The sequence below is a fragment of the Carlito syrichta genome, unplaced genomic scaffold (assembly GCF_000164805.1).
Source record: "Carlito syrichta isolate Samal-C Ts95f unplaced genomic scaffold, Tarsius_syrichta-2.0.1 Scaffold314876, whole genome shotgun sequence".
Lineage (NCBI taxonomy): Eukaryota > Metazoa > Chordata > Mammalia > Primates > Tarsiidae > Carlito > Carlito syrichta.
The window spans coordinates 643,301-657,236 of record NW_007258972.1 but is presented as its reverse complement, the minus strand read 5'-3'; the positions used below and the strand labels follow the sequence as shown (position 1 = coordinate 657,236).

General features: G+C 41.9%; 1 pseudogene; it reads left to right on the top strand.

Moving 5' to 3' along the window:
• The first annotated feature begins 6,620 nt into the window (after window positions 1-6,620).
• Window positions 6,621-7,616, top strand: LOC103274783 (annotated as a pseudogene).
• The last annotated feature ends 6,320 nt before the right edge of the window (window positions 7,617-13,936 follow it).

Sequence of the window (13,936 nt, the reverse complement as noted above, 5' to 3'; positions counted from 1 at the left end):
ACGCAGATGAAGCTTGAATATATAATGTCAAGTGGAAAAGAGTCACAGAAGTCTATTTTGGTGTGATTCTATTTAAATAAAAATTCACAAACAGGCAAAACTAAACAATATATAGTTTAGAGGTCCAAACTTGCATAGGGAAATGCACGTGCATGTACACACACACACACACACACACATACATACAGAGGTATGTGTAGAGGAAATGACTAGTCCAAATTTCAGAACAGAGGGTAACTGGAGCCAGGAGGGAGAGGTAGTGAACACAGGACTTCAAAGATACTGATAATGTTCTCTCTCTCTCCCTTTTGAGCCAATCATGGGTATATAGGTGCTTGTTGTAATATGATTCTAAATAGTTTTGATTCTGATAGTATTGGTTACATACACATTTTGCACACAGAATGCATTGTTTGAAGTGACAAAATGACCTTCCAATAAATTGCTAACTGTGAACAAACACCTCCGACGACAATGAACAGAAATAGAGTACTTTTACGTATAACTAAGCAAGGGGACTTTCTTATTTGCCACCTACTGAAACACTTAGAGATGAAATGTCTGGGATTAGCTGCTAAATAATCTGAGGAGGAAAGTAATAATGGAAAAGTATTGACCGCGAACTGGTCATTGCTGAACCTGGGTGATGGGCCCACGGGGTTCATTTGTCCTATTCTCTCTACTGTCATGTATGCACAGGGGAGGTAGGTGGGGGAGAGGTGGAGAAACCTCACCAGAAAAAGAACTGAAACAACTGAGGGTATTTACTGACTATCTGAATGTCAAACATTCCTTGTTATGAGGCATAAAACATAGAGAACATTTTTAAAAGAAAGGAGTACTTGCTGGCTTTTTATAAGTGGGGAAGAGTCTAGCTGGCAGAACATGCAAAATGTGCAGACATGAGAGCCCAACCCAGCCAGGTTGGCAGGAGAGGCGGGGGTGGTGGTGGGATCATAACAACTGGCCATGGATGGTTCTGTAAGCTGTTCAAGAGTCCACCCCTCTGCTGCTGCTGCTACTAAGGACCTTCAGGGCCATGTGATGGCCCTGGGTTGTTGGGCAGACCAGAGGAAGCAGTGTGGCCACATTGTTGTGCTGCACTATCAGTGGCCTGACTTGGGTGTTCTATAATAGAAAGTCACATCTCCACCAGACTATCCCAGCCTAAGACCCTGATTTTCATGGCCAGGACGGCCATAGCTCGTAGCTGCCACTCCAGTGCCTACCATACCTGAGTACCCGATTACCCAGCAGACTTCCCCAGGGCTCAGGCCAACCCCAACTCCCCACCCCAACTCCCATCCACACATCCTATACTCACGTCCTATGTTCATGTCCTGTACTTGACCAAACAGACCACCCACAGTTCTGAACTTGCTGCTCACTTTCTGGCTTCTTTGTATGTGTTATTTTCTCTACCTAAAAGTCTCCTGTTCTTCCCTACTGCTTGTCATCCTGCTAGAATGGGCCCAAACAGGGCCTTGCCAGAGAAACAACTCCCTGGCTCACAGGCCATGGAGAGCGCCACCTTCTTCACTATACAAAAACATCCTCAGTGCTTTAATTACTTGCAACATGTCTGGAGTTTCCACCCTGCTAAATAACTGTCTCTCTGCTAAATATTAGAGACTCTTCTAGAGGAATCTGAAGATGAGCTTTCAGCTCTACCTTAGGAAGGACTCATCAGAGAAAATGAAGGAAAGTGTCCTCTTCCAATCACAACTATGGAAGAACTCTTTTTTTCCCCTCTATATCTTTATAACTACCATTATTCATAGAGAAACAATCTCAGAAAGCACACATTTGCTATTTACAAGATTTTAGAAGGTATCAGAGGAAGGTGATTATGTTCACAAGGGGAGGTGGTAGCTTAATCCTAGTTTTGTTCTTTTTAATTTTCTGTAATTAGTTGCTGTGATTTACTTAGGTCAGCCTAGAGAAGCTATTGCTGGAATAAAGGACTGTGGTTGATGCCTTCCTAGGTATTTGTCCCTACTTCATATTAAATGACATCTCGCACCAATATACACCATCTACAAAGCCAGATCAACTCCTAAGTGAGCCAGGCATGGAGGGAGAACAAGAGGAGAGTGAAGATATTGAGTTTTAGAAAATTGTAATATTTGCCCTTCTTATAAGAAAAGAGAAATCTGGCTCTTAAATATTAAATCATTGTAAAAAGGTAACCTAAACTATATCAAGAAATCTATGCTAAAATAAAGCAGGATGTGGTTGGACTGGCTATTTTCTGCTCCAGTTTAGAATTTCCATGTTTATTAATGCAGAGGAAAGAACAAAACTGGCTATAGCCAAATTTGGCAATTTAAACATATGTCATATCCCCAGTATCTGTTTTTATTTAGTAACATTATATATTTTTATTCAGCACTGTTCTATTTCACATATGATATAGCACATGTGCAATGTTTTGGATCATATCTATAGTACAAAAGGCAATTACTCTAATTTATGGGTGATCCCAATTGTCACTTCCCCTAAACGGCAATGGAATTTTTCAATATCCTTAGAATAAATCCCTCCTCTGGAGCAGTAAACATAATATGACAGTGTGTCAACCGTGGATTTGTTTCAAGATTATTTACTTACAATTCAACAACACTGCTGGCCCATGGAGTGCCCCGTCAGCAAAAGCTGCATTGTTTGAAGTAGCTTGGGGAAACAGCCAGGGTTTCAGAATCCAAAGAATGTAGTTTTCCTAAATACCTCAGGATTACGAGATGCTATAGAACTAATAAATTTGCTCCTTAAAATAGTCCAGAAGGAATCCTTAACCATTTCTACATGTTTGAAAGTTTAGGTTATTGATGGAGAGAGAGAATGCCATTCTGTCTCTTGGGCTCACGTGATGAGTATCATGGGCAACTTTTTTTCCCCTGCCTTTCTCTTTCTGATTATTTTTAAAAGGATAAATTCCAGAGGTAAATAACCTTTTGGAAGACAAAGAAATAGTGATGAAATGACGAGAGATTATCTGCAAGAGACCTACTGAATGCAACCTTCTAAGTAGCAAATGTTTACCTGATTCTGATCTCTGTTTCCCAGGATGGTGAGTTGGGAGATTTCTTCCACCTATGGGGTAAATGAGTTTGTGCTCTGTGAGTGGGACTGTCTGGTGATATAGTAACACAATGGAACTGAATGTTCTACCACTGTTTTATTGTGTTCATATAGGCAATATCCAAATCTAACCCATATTTACATCATCATATTTTACAAGTTTTAAAGTGTTTTCCTGTCTGCAATCTCATTCTTCTCACAACTACCCAGAGAAAGAAGTTATGACTATCAATATTTTATGAATAAGAAAATTCAGGCCCAGAAGACTTAAGCAACTTGCCTAAGTTCATGTAGAAAATGCGTGGAAGTGTACAGACAAGAACTCAGGTCTCTTAGCTCAGTGGTCATATCCCCTTGTCTATCTGTGGTGTATTGAGTTGTGCAAATTCAAATTTGTCTAAATAAAGAGGTATGCACATAAAGTACTTTCAGAGTGTATATCCATGTAATGGACTTTTTAACTGGGAGCAGGGATACCCAGAATAAAGAACCTACTTCTCATCTTCTCTTGGAGTTCACATGGCTAGTGGAGTGTGAGCAGATGAGATGTGGGCAACTTCTGAATCATGGAAGGCTTATGTATTCCCCGCTCTAGGCCTGGGTTCCTCTGACAGTAGAATCTGAAGCTAAAGCTTAACTGCCAATTTATTTGGGAAGTGATCTCAGGGAGCAAGAGTGAGAGATAGGGAAAGAAGTATGGAAGAATGGAGGCCAATGCAAGAATTTATGGCCACTCTTGTAGGTGACTGGTGCTCAGTCTCACAGGACCTTCCAATGAAGAGACACAAGGGGGACTATTCATTGATACTAGCCCTCCATCTATCAAGATGTTCATTCTCCTACACTGCTGAATTGCACTTGCTGTGATGTCTGAGAACCTTCAGAACAGAAATCAAGAGGCACTGCCAGGTTGCAGTCAAGCAAACTGTCAAAACCTGCACAGAACTGGTCATCATAGAAGTGGTTATGTGGAACTGAGATGATATGAGGTGATGTTCAAGACATTTCCCCTTCCTGCTGGTTAAGATGCCTGTGGCTGGCTGAGCAGGGTGACTCATGCCTATAATCCCAGCACTTTGGAAGGCTGAGGTGAGAGCATTGCCTGAGCCCACGAGTTCAAGATCAGCCTGTGCAACTTGGGGAGATGTCATCTCTACCATAAATCAAGAAAAATTAGCCAGGCGTGATGGCGCATGCCTGTAGTTCCAACTACTTGGAAGGCTGAGGTGGAAGAATCACCTGAGCCCAGCAAGTCAAAGCTGCAGTGACCGTGAGCATGCCACTGCACTCCAGCCTGGGTAACAGAGTGAGACTATGACTCAAAAAAAAAAAGATGCCTGTGGTTGTAAGCCATCTCAGACCACATAGACAAGGGCAAACCACTTCAGAGGCCTAGGGCAATGACATCGAAGGATCCTAGCACCCTGGGGACATCTGAATAGCCATGTGAGCTTAGACTGTATTAGAGAGAACTAAATCTATTTCATTGAAGCAACTATTATTTTGGAAACTAGTAAAAAGTAAGTCTGATAACCATAAGTGGCAAAGGTCAAACTGGAGAAATATGGTTAGACAGTGAGTAAAATTTTTAGGTGTCACGAAACAGCAAAGCCATGGTCTACATGATGACCACATTGATGATCTCACCACTGTATGTTTCAGTCCATAACACCAAAGAACAGTTCCAACAATTGGAATTGAGTTATTGAATTAACTGGATAGTGTTGCCATCCAAACACAGGCACTCTAAATACTTTATTAAATATGTACATTCATGCCTTAGTAAGTTGTATTTTAAGCTGAGGCAATGTAAAGATGGTAATTTTTAAATAAATATATCACTGAATCATATTAGTTATTATAGAGAATTTATACACTGAAAGTACCCACCACTGAATAACTAAACTCTGCAGCTAGTAAGTGACTAAACTTGACAGAGTCTTGAATAGGATAAAGGCAGTATTCCTGTTGCTTTCTTCAAAGTGCACATAGTGACCTACAGGGAAGATTGTGCTATATTAAGAAGGAGAAAACAGGTACAGAGAGTGGATTAACTGGATCAAAGTAACACAACCTGAAAGTGAATTTGAACCCAGGTATGTTTGGCCCAAAAGCCCATGTTTTACCCATTACGCTAAATTGGACTGAATAAAGCTTTAAGCTTTCATACTCTCTGGAACTCTAGAACATTTAAAATAAGTAGTTCACTTACCTTGTGCTTGAGAGGGAGGACCTTAAAGGAAGAACATGGGTGTTAAGGCCAGAAGACTAGTGTTGCTCACTGTGTATACAGGAAAATGGCCGAGAGTGTCTGACCTCAGATGCTTCCTTGATAAAAGGGGACTAATAAAGCCTACATCACAGACTTTTGGGGATGTTAAATGAGTGTATGTGTATATAGAAGTGCTTTGTAAACCATGAAGTATTGCATTCACAGAGTACTTACTGTAGACCAGGCACAGTATTAAACTATTTCACAAGGATTATCTCATTTAATCACCACTGCAAATCTATGAGCTAATTACTCTTCTGCCATTTTTATAAGCTTATATTGTTCATTTGAAGCTTAACTTGCCCATAATCAAGTAACTAGTAGAAGGATGGTGGCAGCATTCAAAGGCAGGCACATGGGGCTTCTGGGCCTGCACTGAAGCTCCCACCGCCCTGCTGCCCTGTGCATATGGTCACCACATCATATTTACATACCATCTTCATAGTATGGACAATTCACTTCAGCTTACACCTGCAATATCTCTGCCTTCTCCTCTTTGGAGCCACCAGAGGCTCCAGCAGGGGTGAAATGACCAGCAACAAAGGAAAGACATCTCTGCCTGTGAGCTACTTTTCCTTAGGACCAGGAATACAATTTCTGAATACATTCTTAATCTTATCCCACTTATCTAGACATGAATCCTAGTCTGGTAAATTTCTGGAGTGTTCTCATGCTAAAGTATAAATTTATTTATTTTCACTTATTCTAAATGAATATTTTATGAATCAGGTACTTCTTTATTTTAAACAGTATTTAGGCATAAAATATACAGCCAATGCTGTAGTCTCCAAAATTTGACTATGTTGGGAAATTAAGATGGTCACAATTTTAAAGCAGAAAGAAAGACCAAATAATGTCTGCCATTTTTTTTAGGATTTACTAAATACTCATGATTTTGATAAGTTCACAAAGACAGGTCTGCAATGAGATACTTAATCCCCCTTTTCAACCTGGCTTGGTAGATGAGTTTGATATATGAGTTTATATTTGAGACTTAAATTGCTTCTTCTTTTTTCCTTTGCCTCATTCCCATCTTTTATCTGTAAAATACTATTTTTCAAAGTGCCTGCATGAAATCTGTTCTTAGAGGATGTGGGGAGCTTTAGAATTCACTATGATTTCACACTATGGCAAAGAGGCTCAGATCAACCTCATAGGTAGACAGTTTGCATGAGGTGTAATTGAAAACAATACCACGGCTCTCTGCTCCTCCCATATGATAGATAGCCCCATTTCTCATGCAACACCAGTTGCGACCTGAGACGCCATGGTGAAGGTGAAGGCCAGAGTGAACAAATCTGGTCGTTTTGGACACCAGGTCACCAGGGTTGCTTTTAACTCCATCAAAGTGGATATTGTCGCTGACCTCTTTATTGACCGCAACTACATGGTCACCATGTTCCAGTATGACTCTACCAATAGGAAGTTCCACAGCACCATCAAGGTTGAGAACAGGAAGCTTGTCATCAATGGAAATCCCATCACCATCTTCCGTGAGTGAGACCCCACCGAAATCAGATGGGGTGACGCCAATGCTGATTGTGTGGTGGAGTCCACAGCCATCTTCACTAACGTGGAGAAGTCTAGGGCTTACTTACGGGGGGAGCCAAAGGGTCATCATCTCAGCCAGCTCCACTGATGTCCCCATGTTTGTGATGGGCGTGAACCACAAGATGTACTAGACCAACCTCACAACTGTCAGCAATGCCTCCTGTGCCACCAACTGCTTAACCCCCCTGGCTAAGGTCATCCATGACAACTTCAGCATCATGGAGAGATTCATGACCACTGTCCATGCTATCACTCCCACCCAGAAGACCATGAATGACCCCTCTAGGAAACTGTGGCAGGATGGCCATGAGGCCCTCCGGAACATCATTACTGTGTTCACTGGCACTACCAAGGCCATGGGCAAGGTCATTCCCATGCTGAATGGGGAGCTCGTGAGTATGGCCTTCCGTGTCCCCACCACCAATGTGTCCATCATGGACCTGACCTGCCCCCTGAAGAAGCCCTTCAAATATGATGACATCAAGAAGTGGTGAAGCAGGCATCCAAGGACCCCCTCAGGGGCATTCTGGGCAATGTCAACCACCAGGTTGTGTCCTCTGACTTTAATAATGACACCTCTTCCACCTTTGATGCTGGGTCTGGCATTGCCCTCAACGACCACTTTGTCAAGCTCATCTCTTGGTATAACAAAGATTTTGGTTATAACAACAGGGTGGTGGACCTCACAGTCTATATGGCCTCCAAGGACTAAGAAACCTTGAACCATCAGCTCCAGCAAGAGCATGAGAGGAAGAGAGGCCCTCAGCTGCTGAGGAGTCCCAACCACACTGAGAATCTCCCCTCCTCACAGTGTTCATGTCAGACCCCCTGAAAACTTGAAGGAGGGGCCTAGGGAGCCCCACCTCATTGTGTACCATCAATAAAGTCCCCTATGCTAAAAAAAAAAGAAAAATAGAAAAGAAAACAATACCACAACTGAATGACCCATTCTCCATTCCGAGCTTTGTCCCACACACAATATTCAAGGAAAAGATGCCCTGACCAGTGTCACATGAAAAAAAACAAAAGGATATGGATTTCAGATAAAAAGTATTCAGAAACCAAAAGAATATGGAAAGGACTTTGTAAATACAAACTGGCAGATGCAGAACATGAAGCAAACTAAGAGGGCCAGCAATTCTGGGTGGTGAACCCATTAAGTTTCAAAAGATGTTTAACCAACATCTAAATGAAAAACCTCCATGGAGATGGTCAGTTGCCAACTCAATAGGATGAGGCAGACATCATCTCCTCCTGCCTAGTTGTACCCCCTTTCCTTCTTAGAGGCTCAGCAGTAGGGGACTGTAATATGATTACTCACTGAGAAAGAGATTTCTGGTTGCTACTTCAGAGGAGACTAAAACGGCCTGTTGGTTTCCTTTGATGTTTTGTTTGCTGACACAACTGCTAAACTTTGAAATGAAGTAGAACTCTAATTTAGTTCAGAATCTTGTTTTTTAAATGTATATTTCAGTGATTGAACTGATTGTTATCCAAAATCTACTTCTCAGATTGTTTTTGAAGTGTCTTTTATTCATCAAAGGCATAAACTTTCTCCACCACCTCCTGTCACTTTCATTTGGCTTCTCCAATTCCCTCTGAGCTGGGAGCAGGCTTCTGAAAACATGGCTGCTGTGAGTATGTGGGAGTGAGTCCAGGCCCCAGCTGTTCTGCTCCCTCACGGTAACATGCACAGGACCTCATGAGTGGCCTCTATGCAGTCCTATATCAGCCTCACTGTCAATCCTCTAGGCCCCGAGGGGTCTGGTGGAAAAGATATAGTGGGCAGAGTGGACTCCTCTCCTTCCAAGTTGGTGGGGGAGAAAACCAAACAGAAGAATTGCTACCTCCGCAGAAGTTTACTTGCTCCTATGGGCTGGTCCTATAGTATGGTCTATCCTTCCATTTAGATATTTAGGCACATACATAGCTTTTAAAAGGACACCAGTCTATAATCCCAGCATGTTGGGAGGTTGAGGCGGGAGGATTGCTTGAGCCCAGGAGTTCGAGACCAGCCTGGACAACACAGCGAGATTTCATATCTGCAAAAAATAAAAATAAAAGAATAGGCAGACATGGGTGGTAGACACTTTTAGTCTCAGCTACTCAGGAGGCAGAGGTAGAAGGAACACCTGAGCCCAGGAGGTTGAGGCTCTGATGATTCATGTGCCACTACACTCCAACCTGGGCGACAGAGCAAGACCCTGACATAAACAAACAAACAATACTTGCTGTGCTAAAGGAACTCAGCACAAATGGCCATTAGGCTAGAATTTCATTTTCCTTAACTGTCCTTTTCTCTGAGAAGCATCCTTACCCTGGAAGTCCATAGGCCAAGTTCTGCCTGACCTGCTTTCTTAGGCCTGTACGGTTATTTTGTTTGTTTGGTTTTTTTAATTTGAATTTCAATGTCTTTAAGAAGGACACAAGTTCTCCAGGTCACTGCTAATCCCTAAATATGCCCTTCCCGGGCAGCCTGTTTGGCTCATTCTGTGTTACTAACACCCCTGTAGGCTTCTGACCTTTCCACCTCTGGTGATCAAAAAATTCTCCTCAGTTAACACCCTTGGAGTCAGCTCTAGTTGCTGAAGTTCCAGGGCTCTTAGAGAGTGAAAGAAGGTGGATCAAAGAGTAACTGGCAGCTAAGTCTATGAGCTATTTTAAAAATCCAAGGAAGTCACTCCTGGGGCTTCTGGATCTGCATTTTCAGTAGGATGCCTGCAACCTGGCAGGCCCTCAGCAGACCACTTACAGGGTGGTACAACTGCCACATCCCAAGTCCCATGAGGTTCTGCTTTGAGGTTACATCAACGTAGACTGTGTTTTTTCTCAGCTTGGTTCCATCAAAACAATGCTTAATTTGGGCTGATCTGGGCTCCAGGAAGAGAAGGGGAGGGGCATTATTCTTTCCCTGGATGCATTTAATTTTTCCCCACCTGACAAGCTCAAAATGCTCTGGAAATTCATTCATCTTCCTCTCTCTCCTTCTCACACTTTTTCTTCCTTTTCCTTCTTTCAATCCCAACCCCAAATGATGTCTAAGCAGGGTAGATCTAGGTTGGACAGGGGTGAGAAACATTATAGATCTTTATTCACCTTGAGTCCACATTAAGTTCCACATTTGTGTTTGTTAAACATGTAAGGTTCTGTAACCTGTGATCCTGTCCTTAGAGTATGTTTAAAGTCATGAACTAAGCACAGTGCATTTTGGGGGAGGGCATCAAATTTGCTCAATGGTCAGTTATTTAAAATCATAATAGAACCAGCAAATGTGCTATGAATTAAAAATTCACTTTAAAAAAAAATAAGACACAGGATTAATAAAGACATTTCATGGTTGTGGTAGGCGTCTTCTCAATGTTTTCCTGGATCTCAGGGGATGGCTTTAAACTCTCCTTTGCTATTAGAAATATTTGGGTGAAAGTTTGAGGAACTGCAAAATGCTGGCAAATTTTTCTATAAAGCACAGTCTGCTTTTGTATCTGAGAGGAGTATTTCTTTATTTCTGGGGTTCAAGGAATAAGAAATCATGTAGCCTTTGGCTGGGCACTTCAATTTGTTCCTGGGCTTGCCAAAAAGGCTTGGGTTGAGTCACTGGACTTGACTTCAAATTCCCATTCAGAGACCACTGGGATTGTAAAACTTTTGCTGCTGAGTCCATTTCTTGTAAATGACTCCACGTAGTTAAGAATAAATGGTTTTGCTCTGTTAGTGTTAGTTTTGGGACTCTCCTTCCAAAACCCCAGCGCAGTTGTCCTGCTTATAGCAGCAATGTCAGGCATTTGCATTTTCTCCGTTCTGCATTTGTTGGAAAGTAAACAAGCAGCAATAAAAAAAACTTTATGCATGTTTTCTGCCTTGGGTGACATCTGGAATTTGCTGAATTCAACTCAAATTTTGAAAGACTCCTGAGCCTCACCTTTTTCATGCTCTGCAAGTCAGACGGAAAACCAAATAATCAGCATTAAGTAAGCTGGTAGGTCCTTTCTCTTGGTCTCAATTGACTCCAGACCCTGCTGCAGAATTCCAGTACTTCTTTTCTCCCCTCTTCCATTTGTTAAGTCTCCATGACCAGACTTAACAACCATCTCCTTTCCCCTTCTCAGATAATCAACCACTACTTTTGCGTATTACCTAGGGCGCTGTGGTACAAAGAATTTTGAGTGCCTCGTCAAACCCCAAAACAAGCAAACAAAAAAACCACTCACATCCATTACTTTTCCAGGATATCTCATTTACTTTATATCCATCTTACTTGTGTATATCAGTCTAATTTATACATCTAAGTCTTACTTTAAAAATGACTTTAAAGTAGCAAAGCTGATTTTCACACACCTTGTATAGACTTTACCACTACCAGCCAAGGCACTCTGCCCCGACTGCTTCCCACTAGCTTGTACGGAGTTGAAAGCTGGGAGTAGAATGAAGCAGAATGAAAGAACATGCAAATATCAAGCATATTGCACTTTCTTTCAGTGACTTGCCCCAGAACAGGACTCTGTCTTAAATCCTGCAAATTCCTGTTAAATCTTTCTAAACAAGAATGCTTTGAATTATTGTGAGTTGTAGAAAAGAAAATCTGTAATCATACCTTCCTAGTGATATTATATTCCGGTAGTAATTGCAACTTTTGGAGATGGCAGCATGATTAGTGAGCAAAGTCTCAGCAGACCAAAGTTTAGATCCCAGAACAACCATTCATTGACTGTGTATTGTCAGATGCATATGACAGACCTCTCATTTTTTTCATCAAAATGGGAAATGGAAATGATGGCAAGGATAAAATTAGATGATAGATGTAAGGAACAAGCCCAATGCCGGGCACACAATGAATGTAAATTTCCCTTCCCCTTTCAAGTCAGAATTTCGATTATGGACATAGAGTAAGTAACTCCCCACTAAGTGCTGACTCTGACTGTGGGACTGTGGGCACTGTCTCTACCAAAGGAGCTCTTGGTGGTCCTTTTGTTGTGACTGTTGATTGCACACATCTGGAAACTATGACAACCGTTTTGCTTTGAGTTCAGTTTGGCCCAAATGGATCGCTATATAAGGCAGCTTCTATCCTTCAGTTTTTCCCAACACCTCATAGCTTGGCTCGAATTTGGGCAGAGGGGAGGGTGCCAAAGGAAATGTACAATGTCTGGGAAAAATTCAGATTCAACTAACAATTACCCAGATCAGTATAGACCCACTAGGGCACTGTCCCTGGAAATTTTATGTACATTCTCTCATTGAAAATGCATTAGGAAGTTTTATTATGATGCTCTCTTTGCGGGTGCTTCCAAGGAGTCTGAGAGGTTAAGCAACATTCCCAAGGTCACTGGGGTAACAAGGTATGAGGCTGGAATAAGATACAAGGCTTTTTGACATGGAAGAAAGCAGGACAGGAGGATTTGCAGTATTGGAAGATTAGCAGCTGTAGTGTCTGCCTGCCAAAGTCTACTTTGAGTTCACACTGTCTGCAACAAGTGCTGGAAGCTGGGAAGCCGGGACTGGGTGGGGGTGGGAAGGTGGAGGGGGTGTCCCGGGTACCTTTCCTTGGCCTTTAAAAACCCTGTGTCCAGGGCCTCTGTCCATTGAGTCGCATATACACTGGGGCAGGTGGTGAGATATGGTCACGTAAATAATATCTGATCACTAATTTTAAAAACCCAGTTTGTAAAACAGGACTCACATCATTAACTCTTTTGAGTTTTTTGTTTAAGTTGATGACTCAGAAAGTATTTTAAAAACAACATTAGTTGTCATGCATTCATTCAACAAGCATGCACTAATCTCTCTACTATGTGTCAAGCACTGTTCTAGGTGCTGAGGATACAAAATTCTTCAAAGTGCCATCGATTGTTATTGATCAAGCAGTGGTAAATTGAGATTTTGGTGGGAGAGAATGCTAAAAAAATAAAAGTCAGCTTTCTTTTTTGTAACCATGTAAAGAAATACAGAGCAAGCCGGGCTCGATGGCTCAGCCTGTAATCCCGCGCCTTTGGGGGGCTGAGGTGAGTGAATTGCCTGAGCCCGTGGGTTCGAGACCCGCCTGGGCAGGAAGACCTCATCTCTACAATAAAATCAAAAAATTAGCCGGGCGTGGTAGCGCGCGCCTGTAATTCCGGCTACTCGGAAGGCTGAGGTGGAAGGATCGCCGGAGCCCAGCAGGTCGAGGCTGCGGTGGCCACTGCACTCCAGTCTGGGCGACAGAGTGAGACTCCAACTCCAAAAAAAAAAAGAAAGAAAGAAATACAGAGCAATTCTACGGGCAATTTTTTTTGCAGACTTATCTGGTAATTTGTCCTTGTTTCTTTTCCATTTTTTCTCTTGCTCTTTGGTTTATAGGAGAACCCCTTGGCTCCCAGAAGGCAATTTTGATTCCCAACAAGCCCTGTATCACCTCTTCCTGTGCTGACTGCCAAAGGAGGGTTTCAGCAGTGTCCTGAGTTGATGATAAACAGTGAGAGCAATATACTGCTAGGGGTTTAAGAAAAAAAATTAGAATACCAGAATGCAGTATATCAACTTCCTGCCCTCCGAATTAAAAGTCTAGTGAATGAAATTATGACCATTATTTAAGTGCAATTATGCTGAGTATGTAAAATGGAAACACAAAGTAAATCATACATTTGGCTATTACATTTCATATTTGAGAACGTGCCAGAAAAGTTTTATTACTGTTGAGTGTAATGTCAGGAGACAAACTTCTACAAATTTTATACATAACTTTTTCCATTTTATCTGTTTCCCATTTATGTCAAGTTGAACACATGGTGTGATTTTTAATATGCTCTCTTCCTTCTCCTTCCCCACATTGAATGCCAAGTGATCGAACTCAATTTTGATTATTGTTAGGCTAAAAATATATCCCAGCAGGGGCTCCAAAATGTTAAGGTCAGACCCCTTCCCCCGGGGGGTGGGGTGGGGGGTTGTGCAATCCAGTGCCACAAGAAAGATGTAAAAAATTGCTCAGAAGTTAGATTGAAAAATATAGTTTATTTAAAAAATAAATGAGAGAGAGAGAGACAGACAGAGAGAGAGGGG